Source organism: Antechinus flavipes, chromosome 3, assembly GCF_016432865.1.
Source record: "Antechinus flavipes isolate AdamAnt ecotype Samford, QLD, Australia chromosome 3, AdamAnt_v2, whole genome shotgun sequence".
In the NCBI taxonomy this organism is placed as follows: Eukaryota; Metazoa; Chordata; class Mammalia; order Dasyuromorphia; family Dasyuridae; genus Antechinus; species Antechinus flavipes.
In genome coordinates, this window is record NC_067400.1 from 287,746,975 (window position 1) to 287,761,180 (window position 14,206).

General features: G+C 33.6%; 1 pseudogene; it reads right to left on the reverse strand.

Moving 5' to 3' along the window:
- Positions 1–890: 890 nt before the first annotated feature.
- On the reverse strand, positions 891–3,841 carry LOC127557173 (zinc finger and BTB domain-containing protein 12-like; annotated as a pseudogene).
- Positions 3,842–14,206: the final 10,365 nt, after the last annotated feature.

The window sequence follows — 14,206 nt, forward strand, 5'->3', positions numbered from 1 at the left end:
GATTGCTCAATACTTTCTGGAATGCTTTCCCTTTTTCAGCATCTACTCCAGTCTTCATTCTGCATTCTGTCTTCCAGTGAATAGATTTTTATATTGTTTTGTATTATAAGAATCTAACTTTTTATTTTGTAGAAAAGCAGAAAGTGAGACCCTAGACTCTTGAAAACTCCAAAAAAAATTTCTTAAAAATATTGCATATCTCTCTACCACATGCTCCTTTTTTTTTTTTTAAACCTTTTTACTTCTCTCCCTCCCTTTAATTCCTTAACAGTCCTTTTCTAGGTATTTTCCTTTTTTCCCCCTTCCCAACTCTTGCTAACTTCTGATTTTTGTCTTATTTTGCTTCTATTTGTTTTCTATTCTACTTACACTCATCTTCATTTTTTTTCATTTTTGTCACCATTTGTCATCTTTGAAGTATAGCTTTGGTAAGATTCTCTCACAATTCTCACCTTTCCTACCCCAACTGAATAGTTTTCTCTATAGTTTTCTTTTCCAATGATAAAACCATCTTCTCCTCTACTTCCCCTTTTTACTACTTATAGCTTATATGCCATCCTAACTCCAAAATCTATCTCTTCCAGAAAAAAGCCTTCCCTCTTCCCTGGGCCCTTTTATACTAGAACACAGGAATCTTTTCTTTCCTTATCATCCCAAGGAAAGGTTCATTAATCCCTTAGAAAGATCTAATCTCTTCTTATTCTCTGAGAAAGACCTGAGTAGCTGTTCTTTTATAATATCTCTACCTTTAACCCTAGTATGTATGTCAACTCTCTTAGAAGCAGAAAAACCCTTTTAACCCTTCAAACTTCCTTAAGGAGAAAGGATCTTTCACCATCCCCTTCTACCACCAATCTCCTCACCTCATCCCCTAATTATCCCTTCTCCAGCTAGTACAGGAGGGCATGGAGCTCTGATATACTGGCATCAAGGACATTCTTTGTTGTGAACTTGCCATGCAGCTCCTGAAGATTGTGTCGAATGGTGAGTTAATGGAAGAACAAGGGTAGGGCAGAGCCCAGAATAAACTTTGAAGTGGTTATGTAGGGGAGACTTCTGCATAAAGCATTTGCCACAAATAGCACAGGAATATGCTTGACACCTCAGTGTATGTACAAGTGATGGTTGAGTTGCTCCTATGATTGAACTACTTCCCACATCGAAGGCACATAAAGATGAAGTGCTGGGTTCTCATGTAAAACATATTTTTTCTTTACTCTGAAATATGTCTGAGCACTTGGAATTGATTTTTTTTCTTTTTTCTGAGGCAATTGGGGTTAAGTGACTTGTCCAGGGTCACACAGCCAGGAAATGTTGCCTGAGGTCAGCTTTGAACTCAGGTCCTCCTGACTGCACCACCTAGCTGCCCCTACACTTAATATTTTTTAGTGGGATAAGGTTACACATGTACCTGTAATTTCCACTAATACCAGTGCTTCAAGACATAGTGGCTTCTGCTAGGCTTCATCTCCCAGCGAAAAGGAAATGCCCTCCCCTACTTGACCTGCTTGACAATAATAAATCCTCCCCTGTTGTATTTTCTGTAAGGCTGTAAGAAGGCCTTTACTATCCCCTGGAATACTGTGCTGTCATCAGGGACATCAATAATTTCTCCAATATCACTGAAGAGGAGTCCACGACTCCCCACATTTTTCCAGTTCCCTTAAACTTCTTTACCATTTCCTATGCTGATTGCACCTTGACAATGCAGATAGCTTACATATCTTCTTCATCCTGTTTCTTTTCTGTCTTTAGTTCAAGGTCCTTATCTAGGGGGAATTCTAACTTGACTGGTCAGGGAAGAAGTAGAGGGAGGGGAGTTGGGTTTGGGATTTGAGAAACTGGAAGGAATGACTTGTTGGAACTGAACCCAATCAATCCAATCCCTCCACTAATTCCATCCTCTTTAAGGCCAATCTTGGATTCCATGAATTAGCTCAAGACATTTCTACGTTTTTTACCACATGTTCCATTTGGAGATAGGTAGCAGTTAGGTAGTTTACAATGTCACAGAGAAAAAACTCCAGAGCCCAAATATAGCAGGAGCTGTCATGGTTCTTATACTCTGCATTAGCCAGATCTTAAACACTGACCTGGGATTGAAGAGAAACTGGTCAAAAAGAAATGAGAAATGTGACCCTGGAACATGAGGCTGTTTGCCTCAGTGGTGTAATCAAAGAAGTGCTCTTCTCTCTGAAGGTAGTTCAGGTTTCTAAGGGTGGCAGCCTCATGCTGTGGGAGCTGGAATCTCAAGAAAACTCAAGAAGAGTTTCCTGGATTGGTCCTCCCTCCCTCCTTCCTTCCTTCCTTCCTTCCTTCCTTCCTTCCTTCCTTCCTTCCTTCCTTCCTTCCTTCCTTCCTTCCTTCCTTCCTTCCTTATTCCTTCCTTCTTCCTTCTTCCTTCCTTCTTTTTCTCCCTTCCTTCTTTCTTCTTTTTCTCCCTTCCTTCTTTCTTCTTTTTCTCCCTCCTTTTTTCCCTCCCTCCCTCCTTCCCTCTCTCCCTCTCTCTTTCCTTCCCTCCTTCCCTCTTTCCCTCTCTCCTTCTCTCTCTCCTTCCCTCCTTCCCTTTCTTCCCTCCTTCCCTTCCTTTTTCCCTTCCTTCCTTCCTTTCTTCTTCCCTTCCTTCCTCCTCCCCCCTTCCTCCCTTCCTTCTAATTTCTTTCTTATTCAGTAAAAACAAATTCCTAGATGTGGCTCTTGTAATTAAAGGGACCGTCCTAAAGATTCAGTAGGAATGTAGAAAGGGAAAGGTTGCTACAGTTGCTGGGAAGTTACAAGGTTATATAGCATCTCTAATTTCTTATTAATTTCATCCTCCTCTGTTAGAGTGACTATCAGTCCTGCTGAAGTATCAAGGAACCCAATTTGTTTAGAGACAGTGGATGAAGATTCTTAATAAAATAGGATAAAAACTGAAAATTCAAGGGAGGGTTAACAAGAGATTGCTATATAGTACAAACTTTATTTATTTTTTTCTATCTTATCACTCTGGGATTACTTTCAAACTAACAGCCTTCCTCCATTTTTCTAGAATCATGACACTATTAATCTTATTATTTATCTTTAAAAACTTTTATAAAATTTAATTCTTATTTTTCCTTAAAAATTTTCTGCAGAGTAGTACCCAAAAACTTAGTAAGATATGTCAGAAGAGAACAAGTTCTTGGAATCACAGTTCTCTTCTGTAATTTTAAAATGATTAATTTTCAAACACTTAATCTACCAAGATGTTTTAAATAGTTTCACAAACTTTTTTTTTCCTCTGTAATTCCAGCATTACCCAAACTGAAATGACAGGAGAAAAATGTCTTACAAGTTTTTTTCTCTTTTCTTATAATCTAATCTCTTGCATAAAGACTAAATCGGGGTTACTCTAGCTGATTGGAATTTTTGCTTCAAGGATGAAAGTTCACTAAGTTTTCCTGGTGTTCTAACCTTTCTGGTTCTATCACTGAGGTTTTTTTTTCCCCCTGACTTTCTGCATTTTAAAAAAGGTGATGGAATCTAACTCACAATACAAACACAACACAGACAGTTTACATTTTACAAAGACACACAGACAAAATAAAAGACAGATACAAACAGAACCAATTTGGCAGAAGCACACGTTACCAAGCATATAGCTAAACACACAGTTGCAGTTTTATAGAGGCATGCAAAAAGATCTCAAATTCACAGAGGAGTTCAGAGAGGGCAAATAAATACAAGATGTATGAAATTTTGAGAGAATAACCTTACTAGAAGATACCTCACATACCCATCCTGGGCCTTTTTTCTTCTGACACTACCCCTTCTCAATGATCTCATCAGTTTCTAGTATTTCATCAGGATCAAATATCATTTCTATGCAGAAAATTCCCAAATTCCCAAACCAACAACCTGCTGAACATCACCTGGATTTTCCAAAAGCTTTTCAAATGCAACATATGTAAAGCAAAACTTATTTAAACTTTACTTCCTAAATCTGTCCTTGACTCTAAATTTTCTTATTTCTATCATAGACACTTTATCATCTTCCCAATAACACAGGTCATAATATAGAACTTGTCCTTAATTCTTCCCCTCTCCATTATCCTGACATTCACTTCACAAGTGCTATCAGTTTTACCTATATGTGATCTCCCAAATTTAGCCCCTTTTTTCCAAGTTTGTAGGATTACCTTCATTCAGACTTTTATCACATTTTCTCTGGACTGTTAGAGGTAGTGTGATATTCATAACAAAAATGAAATCATTCAAAACATTTTCATAAGGAAGAAAAACAATCTGAAATGAAGAGGGAATTTAAAAAAATAAACTTCAGTCTACACTAGAGGGTCTCTTCCTCGAGATGGAGAGTATTAAAAATGTTTGGAGGCAAAAAAAAAAATTCGTATGTGGAGGGCATAAAAAAAAAAAAAAGAGTCCTTTGGATATGTCAGGATCTTTGCCTAGATCAAAGTAGCTAAGTCTTTACCAGTTGATTATCTTTTTTTTCATATCCTTTGACTATATATCAGTTGGACAATGATTTGTATTCTTAAAAATTTGACTCAGCTATCTACATATTTGAGAAATTAGGTCTTTATCAGAAACATTTGTTATAAAGATTGTGTTCCAGATTTCTGTTTTCCTTCTAATATTTGGCTGAATTGGTTCATATAATCAAAATCATCTATTTTACATTTTGTATTCTCTCTATCATCTGTTTGGTTATGAATTCCTCTTTTCCCCACAGATCTTGCAGATAAACTATTCCTTTCTCTTCTAATTTGTTTATCATATCACCTTTTATGTCTAAATCATCCACCATTTTGACTTTATTTTGGTATATGGTGTGAGATTTAGATCTATACTTAGCTTGTGTCCTATTGTTTTTCAGTTTCACCAGAAATTTTTGCCACATAGTAAGTTCTTATCCTAAAGGCTGGGTTTTTTGTCTTTATCAAACACTAGGTTATTATGGCCATTTACTACTTTGTTTTGTATTTTGCTGATCCCATCACTCTATTTATTATCCAGTACTAGAAAATTTTGGTAATTACTGCTTTATAATTAAGTCTGATATCTGCTATTGCTTGGCCACCTTCCTTTGAAATTTTTTTCATTAACTCCCTTGACATTTATGATTTTTTGTTCTTCCAGATAAATTTTGCTATAATTTTTTCTAGTTCTATAGAATAATTATTTTGATATTTTTGTCACCAAAGAAGTAAATTAGTTTAGGCAGAATTGTTAACTTTATTATAATGACCTACTTTACCCATGAGCAATTGGTATTTAGATCTGACTTTATTTGTGTGAAAAGTGATTTGTAATTGTGTTCATGTGATTTCTTCATTTGTCTTGGTAAATAGATTCCCAAGTATTTTATACTATTTAGAGTTATTTTAAAAAAAAATTATTAAAGCTTTTTATTTACAAAACATATGCATGGATAATTTTTCAACACTGCCCCTTGCAAAAACTTCTGTTTCAAATTTTTCCCTCCTTTCCCCCAATCTGTCTCCTAGATGGCAGGTAGTCCAATACATGTTAAATATGTTAAAATGTATGTTAAATCCAATATATGTGTACATATATATACAGTTATCTTGCTTCACAAGAAAAATCAGATCAAGAAGGAAGAAAAAACAGCAAAAGAAAACAAAATGCAAGCCAACAATAACAGAGTGAGAATGCTGTATTGTGGTCTACACTCAGTTTCCACTGTCCTTTCTATGGGTATAGATGGCTCTCTTCATCATTGAGCAAGTAGAACTGGTTTGAATCATCCTCATTGTTGAAGAGAGTCACATCCATCAGAACTGATGATTGTATAGTTTTGTTCTTGCCATGTATAATGATTCTCTGGTTTTGCTCATTTCACTTAGCATCATTTCATGTAAGTCTCTCCAGGCTTCTCTGAAACCATCCTGCTGATCATTTCTTAAAGAACAATAATATTCCATAACATTCATATACTATAATTTATTCAGCCATTCTCCAATTGATAGGTATCTATTCAGTTTCCAGTTTCTAGCTACCAGAAAAAAGACTGCCACAAACATATTTGCACATGTGGGTCCCTTTCCCTCCTTTAAGATCTGTTTAGAGTTATTTTAAATGAAATTTCTCTTTTTATCTCTTGATAATGGGCTTTGTTATTGGGTTTATCTTATGTCCTGCAACTTTGCTAAAGTTGTTTTTTAGTTATTTCTCTAGGATTCTCTAAATGCACTATTACATCATTTGTAAAGAATGATAGTTTTTTTTTCTCATTGCCTTTTCTAATTCCTTTTATTTCTTTTCTTTTTTTTATTGCTATAGGAACATTTCCAATACTATATTGAACAGTAATGGTAATGAGCATTATTACTTTACCTCCAATCTTACTGGGAAGGTTTCTAGTCTTCCCCATTATAGGTAATGATTTGAGATGGATATTCCTTATCATTTTAAGGAAAACTTCATTTATTTCTCTGTTCTCTACTGTTTTTAATAGGAACGAGTGCTGTATTTTGTCATAGGGTCATTTTGTCATCTATTGAGGAAATCATATGACTTTTTTGAGTTTTGTTATTGTTATTTTCCTAATATTTCCTAATATTTCAACCCTGCATTCTTAGTATAAATTCTGCCTGGTCGTAGTACATAATCCTTGTGATAAATTGATGTCATTGCCCTGCTAGTATTTTGCTCAAAATTTTTGTATCAATGGTCATTAGGGAAAGTAATCTATAATTTTCTTTCTCTCTTTTAGCTCTTCCTGATTTAAGTATTGGCACCATAATTGTGTGATAAAAGAAGTTTTGGTAGGACACCTTTACTTTTCCAAAAGAAGTTTATATAGTATTGGAATTAATTGTTCTTTAAATGTTTGGTAGAATTCACATGTGGAGATATTTTCTTAGGGGGTTCATTAATGGTTTTTTCAATTTCTTTTCTAAGATAAGATTATTTAGGCATTTTACTTCCTCATCTATTAATCTGGGTAATGTGTATTTTCATAAATATTCATTGATTTTGCTCAGATTGTAAGATTTATTGTCATATAGTTGGGCAAAAATATTTCTTAAGATTGCTTTAATTTCTTCTTCATTGGTGATCATTTTCACACATTTCTTTTATGATACTAGATATTTGATTTTATTCTCTCTTTTTTTAAACAACTTTTTATTTTCAAAATATACGCAAAGATAGTTTTCAAAATTCACCCTTGGAAAACCTTGTGTTCCAAATTTTGTCTCCCTCCCTTTCCCCTAGACAACAAGTAATATATGTTAAATGTGTACAATTCTTTTATACATATTTCCACAATTATCATGCTGCATTAAAAAAATCAGATCAAAAAGGAAAAAAAAATAAGAAAAAAGCAAGAAAACAACAACAAAAAAAGGTAAAAACACTATGTTGTGATCTACATTCAGTCCCTACAGCCCTCATTTGGGATGCAGATAGCTTTCTCAATCTCAAGTCTATTGGAATTGGCTTGAATCACCTCATTATTCAAAAAAAGCCACATCCATCATAATTGATCATTGTATAACTTATTGTTGTGTACTATGTTCTCTTGATTCTACTCTACTTAGCATGAGTTCATGTAAGTCTCTCCAGATCTTTCTGAAATCATTGTGCTGATTGTTTTTTTATAGAACAATAATATTCCATAATATACATATGTCATAACTTATTCAGTTATTCCCCAACTGATAGGCATTTACTCCTTTTCCAGTTTCTTGAAACTACAAAAAGGGCTGCTATAAACATTTTTGCACATCTGGGTCCTTTCCCCTTTTTTATGATCTCTTTAGTATACAGGCCCAGTAGAGACACTGCTGGATCAAAGGATATGCACAGTTTGATAGCCCTTTGGGTATATATAGTTCCATATTGCTCTGCAGATTGGTTGGATCAGTTCACAATTCCATCAACAATGTATTAGTGTCCCAGTTTTCCCACATCCCCTCCAACATTTATCATTATCTTTTCCTGTCATCTTAGCCAATCTGAGAGGTATATAGTGATACTTCAGAGTTGTCTTAATTTGCACTTCTCTGATCAATAGTGATTTAGAGAATTTTTTCATATGACTGGAAATGATCTTAATTTCTTCATCAGAATATTGTCTGTTCATATCTCTTGACCATCCATCAACTGGAGAATGACTTGTAATCTTATAAATTTTAGTTAATTCTCTAGATATTTTAGAAATAAGGTTTTTATCAGAATCCTTGGATGTAAATATTTCCCCCAGTTTTCTTCTTCCCTTCTAATCTTGTCTGCTTTGGATTTGTTTAACTTAATATAATCAAAATTATCTATTTTGCATTTCATAATGTTCTCTAGTTCTTCTTTGTTCAAAAATTCCTTCCTTCTCCACAGATCTGAGAGGTAGACTATCCCTTATTCTCCTAATTTGTTTATAGCATTACACTTTATGTCTAAATCTTAAACACATATCTACCTTATCTTGGCATAGGGTATAGGTGTTGGTCAATGCCTAGTTTCTGTCATATTATTTTCCAATTTTCCCAGCATTTTTTTTTCAAATAGTGAATTCTTATCCCAGAAGCTAGGGTCTTTGGGTTTATCAAACACTAGATTGCTTTAGTCATTGACTATTATGTCTTGTGAACCTAACCTATTCCACTGATCATATACTCTATTTCTTAGCCAGTACCCAATGTTTTTGATTACTGCTGCTTTATAATATAGTTAATAATAATGTATAATATACTAAAATGCAAATAATGACTTAGCTGTACCAGACATAATAATAATAATAAAACAGCTCGGCCACCTTTATTTGCATTTTTCATTAATTCTCTTGAAATTTTTGACCTTTTATTCTTCCAGATGAACATGATTATTATTTTTCTAGCTCTGTAATTTCTTAGCAGTTTGATTGCTATGGCACTGAATAAGTAGGTTAATTTAGATAGAATTGTCATTTTTATTATATTAGCTCAGCCTACCCATGAGCACTTGATATTCTTCCAATTGTTTAATTCAGACTTTATTTGCATGGAAAGTGTTTTATAATTATGTTCATATAGTTCCTGAGTTTGTCTTGACAGGTAGACTCCCAAATACTTTATATTATCTACAATTATTTTAAGTGGAATTTCTCTTTGTATCTTTTGCTGCTGCAGGACTTTGTTGGTAACATATAGAAATGCTGATGATCAATGTGGATTCATTTTGTATCTTGCAACTTTGCTAAAGTTGTGAATTGTTTCTGGTAGTTTTTAAGTTGCTTCTCTAGGGTTTTCTAAATATATTATATCATCTGCAAAGAGTGAAAATTTTGTTTCCTCATTACCTACTCTAATTCCCTTAATTTCCTTTTCTTCTCCTATTGCTAAAAATAACATTTCTAATATAATATTGAACAGTAATGGTGATAATGGGCAACCTTATTTCACCCTTATTTTATTGGGAATATTTCTAAGTTTATCCTCATTACATAAAAATGTTGGTTTTAGATAGATGCTACTAATCATTTTAAGGAAAACTCCATTTAGTTCCATATTAACAGAAAAGAATCTTAACCATAGGAAGCTACTATGGTGACAGGGAAGAACAAAATACCAACTCAGACAAGGACAAAATGCCCATGGAGAAATCTTAAAGAGTGATATAAATTGATCTGAAGCCCAAAGAGGCTTCTTGGAAGTGCTCATAAAAGGTAAACAAGAAAGAATGAAGGAAAGTGAGAAAAGAAACAACAGGTATGCAAGAAAGTGAGTCAATAGCCTGGAAAAGAAAGTAAAAATGTTGACTGAAGAAAACAATTATTTAAAAAACACAATTGGCCAAATGCCAAATTGGCCAAAAAAAAAAAAAAAAAAAACTCCACTGAAGAAAACAACACATTTTAATTACTAGAATTAATCAAATGAAAAAGATAAAAAGATACACAAAAGGTAACTGAAGAAAATCACACATTAAAAACTAGGACTGGGCAAATGGAAGGTAATGGCGATGAGACATCAAAAATCAGTCAAATTAAAAAGAATGGAAAAATGGAAGAAAATACAACCAACCTGCAAAATAGATCCAGGAGAGACAATTTAAAACTTATTAGTCTACCTGTAGGCCAAGATTTTAAAAAGAACCTGGATAACATTCTTCAAGAGATCATGAAGAAAACTTGCCCTAATATACCAGAAAAAGAAGGGGAAATAGTCATTGAAGGAATTCATCACATAATGAGAAATGTTGGAGGAAATGTGGGAAAACTGGAACACTAATATATTGTTGGTGGAGTTGTGAAATGATCCAACCATTTTGGAGAGCAATCTGAAACTATACCCAAAAAGACTATACAGCTGTGCATACTCTTTGACCCAGCAGTGCCACTACTGTTTCTGTATCCCAAGGAAATCATAATGGAGGGGAAAAAAACCCCATATGTGCAAAATGTTTGTAGCAGCTCTTTTTGTGGTAGCAAAGAATTGGAAAATGAGTAGATGCTCATCAGTTGGGGAATGGCAGAATAAGTTACAGTGTATAAAGATAATTATATATTATCATTCTATAAAAAAAATAATGAACAAGCTGATTTTTAAAAGGCCTGAGGGGCAGCTAGATAGCACAGTGAATAGAGCAACAGCCCTGAAATCAGGAGACCTGAGTTAAACTCTGGCCTCAGACACTTAATATTTCCTTACTGCGTGACCCAGGGCAAATCATTTAACCCCAATTGCCTCAGGAAAAAAAAAAATGGTTTGGAATGATTTACATGAACTGATGCTGAATGAAACAAACAGAACCAAGAATAAATACATTGTACACAATAACAGCCAGAATATGAAATGGCAATTAAATGTGAATTAACACATGTTATATTCACTTCTTTTTTTTTCTGTTTTTGTCTTTTCTATAGTTTTTCCCTTTTGCTCTGATTTTACTCTCCCAACATGTGTCATAAAGCAATGTATATTAAAAATAAGTTTAACAAGAAAAATAGAATCTATCAATCACTTCTAGAAAGAGATCCCACAAGGAAAAAACCCCAAGGAATATTGTTGCAAAACTCCAGAATTATTATCTCAAGGAAAAAGGACTGCAAGCTTCAGACAAAAATAATTCAAGTATTGAGGAGCAGCAGTCAGAATTATACTAAAGGACTGAAGGGCCTGGAATGCCACATTCCAAAAGAAAAAAGACCTGGTGTTGTAACCAAGAATCAACTATCCAGAGAGACTGAGCATCATCTTTCATTTTTAAAAATTATTTTCATTTTATTTTATTTTTTATTAAAGCTTTTTATTGACAAAACATATGCATGGGTAACTTTTTAACACTGAACCTTGCAAAATCTTCTGTTCCAAAATTTTCCATCCTTTCCTAAATGGCAGGTAGCCCAATACATGTTAAATATGTTAAAATATATGTTAAATTCAATATATGTATACACATGTATATGCTTACCTGCGGCACAAGAAAAATCAGATCTAGAAAGAAAAAAAAAAAAACCTGAGAAGGAAAACAAAATGCAAGCAAACATCAAGAGAAAGCGTGAAAATGCTGTGTTGTGGGTCACACTCAGTTCCCACAGGCATCTCTCTGGGTGTATATGGTTTTCTTTATCACTGAACAATTGGTACTGATTTAAATCATATCTCATTGTTGAAGAGTGCCATGTCCACAGAATTGATCGTCGTATAGTCTTGTTATTGCCATGTATAATGATCTGATTCTGCTAATTTCACTTACTTTCAATTCATGTAAGTCTCTTCAGGCCTCTCTGTTGGTCTTTTCTTATAGAACAATAATATTCCATAACATTCATGTACCATAATTTGTTCAGCCATTCTCCAATTGATGGGCATCCACTCAATTTCCAATTTCTAGCCACTACAAAAAGGAATATCACAAATATTTTTGCTCATGGAGGTCCCTTTCTCTCCTTTAAGATCTCTTTGGGATATAAACCCAGTAGAAACACTGCTGGGTCAAAGGGTATGCACAGTTTGATAACTTTTTGAGCATAGTTCCAAATTGCTCTCCAGAATGGTTGGATTCATTCAGTTTCACCAACAATATATCAGTATCCCAATTTTCCCACATCTCCTCCAACATTCATCATTATCTTTTCCTGTCATCTTAGCCAATCTGGCAGGTGTGTAGTGGTATTTCAGAGTTGTCTTAATTTGCATTTCTCTGCTCAATAGTGATTTGGAGCACCATTTCATATGACTAGAAATAGTTTCATCTTCTTCATTTGAAAACTGTCCTTATTTGACCATTTATCAATTGGAGAATGGCTTGAATTCCTATAAATTTGAGTTAATTATATATTTTTGAAATGTGGTGTTGGTATACGGTGTTAGATGTGGGTCACTGCCTAGTTTCTGCCATACTAATTTCCATTTTTTTTTCAGCAATTTTTGTCAAATAGTGAATTCTTATCCCAAAATCTGAGGTCTGGGTTTGTCAAACACTAGATAACTGTAGTCACTGATTATTTTGTCCTGTGAACCTAACCTATTCCACTGATCAACTATTCTTGTTTCTTAGCTAGTACCAAATGGTTTTGATGACTGATGCTTTATAATATAGTTTTAGATCTAGTACACTAGGCCACCTTCATGTTGTGATATGGGAACCACCTTCCAGTGGCTGCTGGAGGTCTAACTCATACCTCTAGAATGAATCTCTTCATGTGAGAAGATGATGATGATGATGATACAAGAAGACTGACCTGACCTCTCTCCTCTTCCCTCCAATTTATTTCATTCTCAATCCACAAGAACATCTGTGTTAGTAAAGGCTGCTTCATCTATCCAAGAGTACTTGATATTTTTCCAATTTTTAGATCTGACTTTATTTGTGTGGAAAGTGTTTTGTAGTCTGGGCACCAACTTTCAAGGGAGGAGATGGATCTTCAGTGAAGTAAGAGACTTTAAATTTCATGAAGAGTAAGAAACAATCAATCTGAAAAAAAATGAACTAAACAGAAAATTTGATCTTTAAACACAGGACTCAAAAGAAACATAGAAAATATAAACAGAGGAAAAATATTTAAAGGTTAAATGGTTTACATCCTTTTCAGATCATGATGCAATAAAAATTACATAGATAAACTAAAAACCAATTGGAAATCAAATACTTTAATTCTAAAGAATGTGTGGGTCAAATAACAAACTATAGAAACAATAATTTCATCCAAGAGAATGACAGTAATGAAATAATGTACCAAAAGCTATGGGATGCAGCCAAAGGAGTTTTTAGGTAAAATTTTATTTCCCTAAATATTATTTAAATAAAACAGAGAAAGAGTGGATCGATGAATTGAGCACACAACTAAAAAAACACAAATTTAAAACTCCCAATTAAACACCAAATGAAAAATTCTGTAACTCAAAGGAGAGATTAATAAAATTGAAACTAAAAAACTGTTGAATAAATTAATAAAACTAAGAGATAAATCTTTGGTAAATTTAACTAGAAATAGGAAAAGAAAAAATATCATAATCAAAAAAATGAAAAGGGTGAATTTACCACCAATGAAAAAGAAATTAAAGCAATAATTAGCAATTGTTTTACCCAATTGTGTGCCAGCAAATCTGACAATCTAATTGAAATCGATGAATATTTACAAAAATATAAATTGCCCAGATTAACAGAAAAGGAAATAAATTAAATAGCCCCATTTTCAAAAAAAGAAATTGAACAAGTCATCAATGAACTCCCTAAGAAAAAATCTCCAGGGCCAGATGGATTTACAAGAGAATTGTATCAAACATTTAAAGAACAGTTCTAATGCTATTGAATATATATAAGATATTTATGTGTATATATAAGATGTGTGTGTGTGTGTGTGTGTGTGTGTGTGTGTATTCCAATAACTATTTGGAAAAATAGGAAAATTTTGCCAAATTCCTTCTATGACACAAATATGTGCCAGGAAGAGCCAAAACAGAAAGAAAATTATAGACCAATCTTCTAATAAATATTGGTGCAAAGATTTTAAATAAAATATTAGCAAAGAGATTACAACAATTTATTATTAAGATAATGCACCATGACCTAGTAGGATTTATACCAAGAATGCAGGGCTGATTAAATATTAGGAAAACTATTGTTATAATTGACCAGCTAAATAAGAAAACTAACAGAAATCATATGATAATCTGGATACAGAAAAAGCTTTTGACAAAAACACAGCACCCATTCCTACTAAAAACAATAGAGAATATAAATAGGCAGTTTTCCTGAAAATGATAAGCAGCATCTA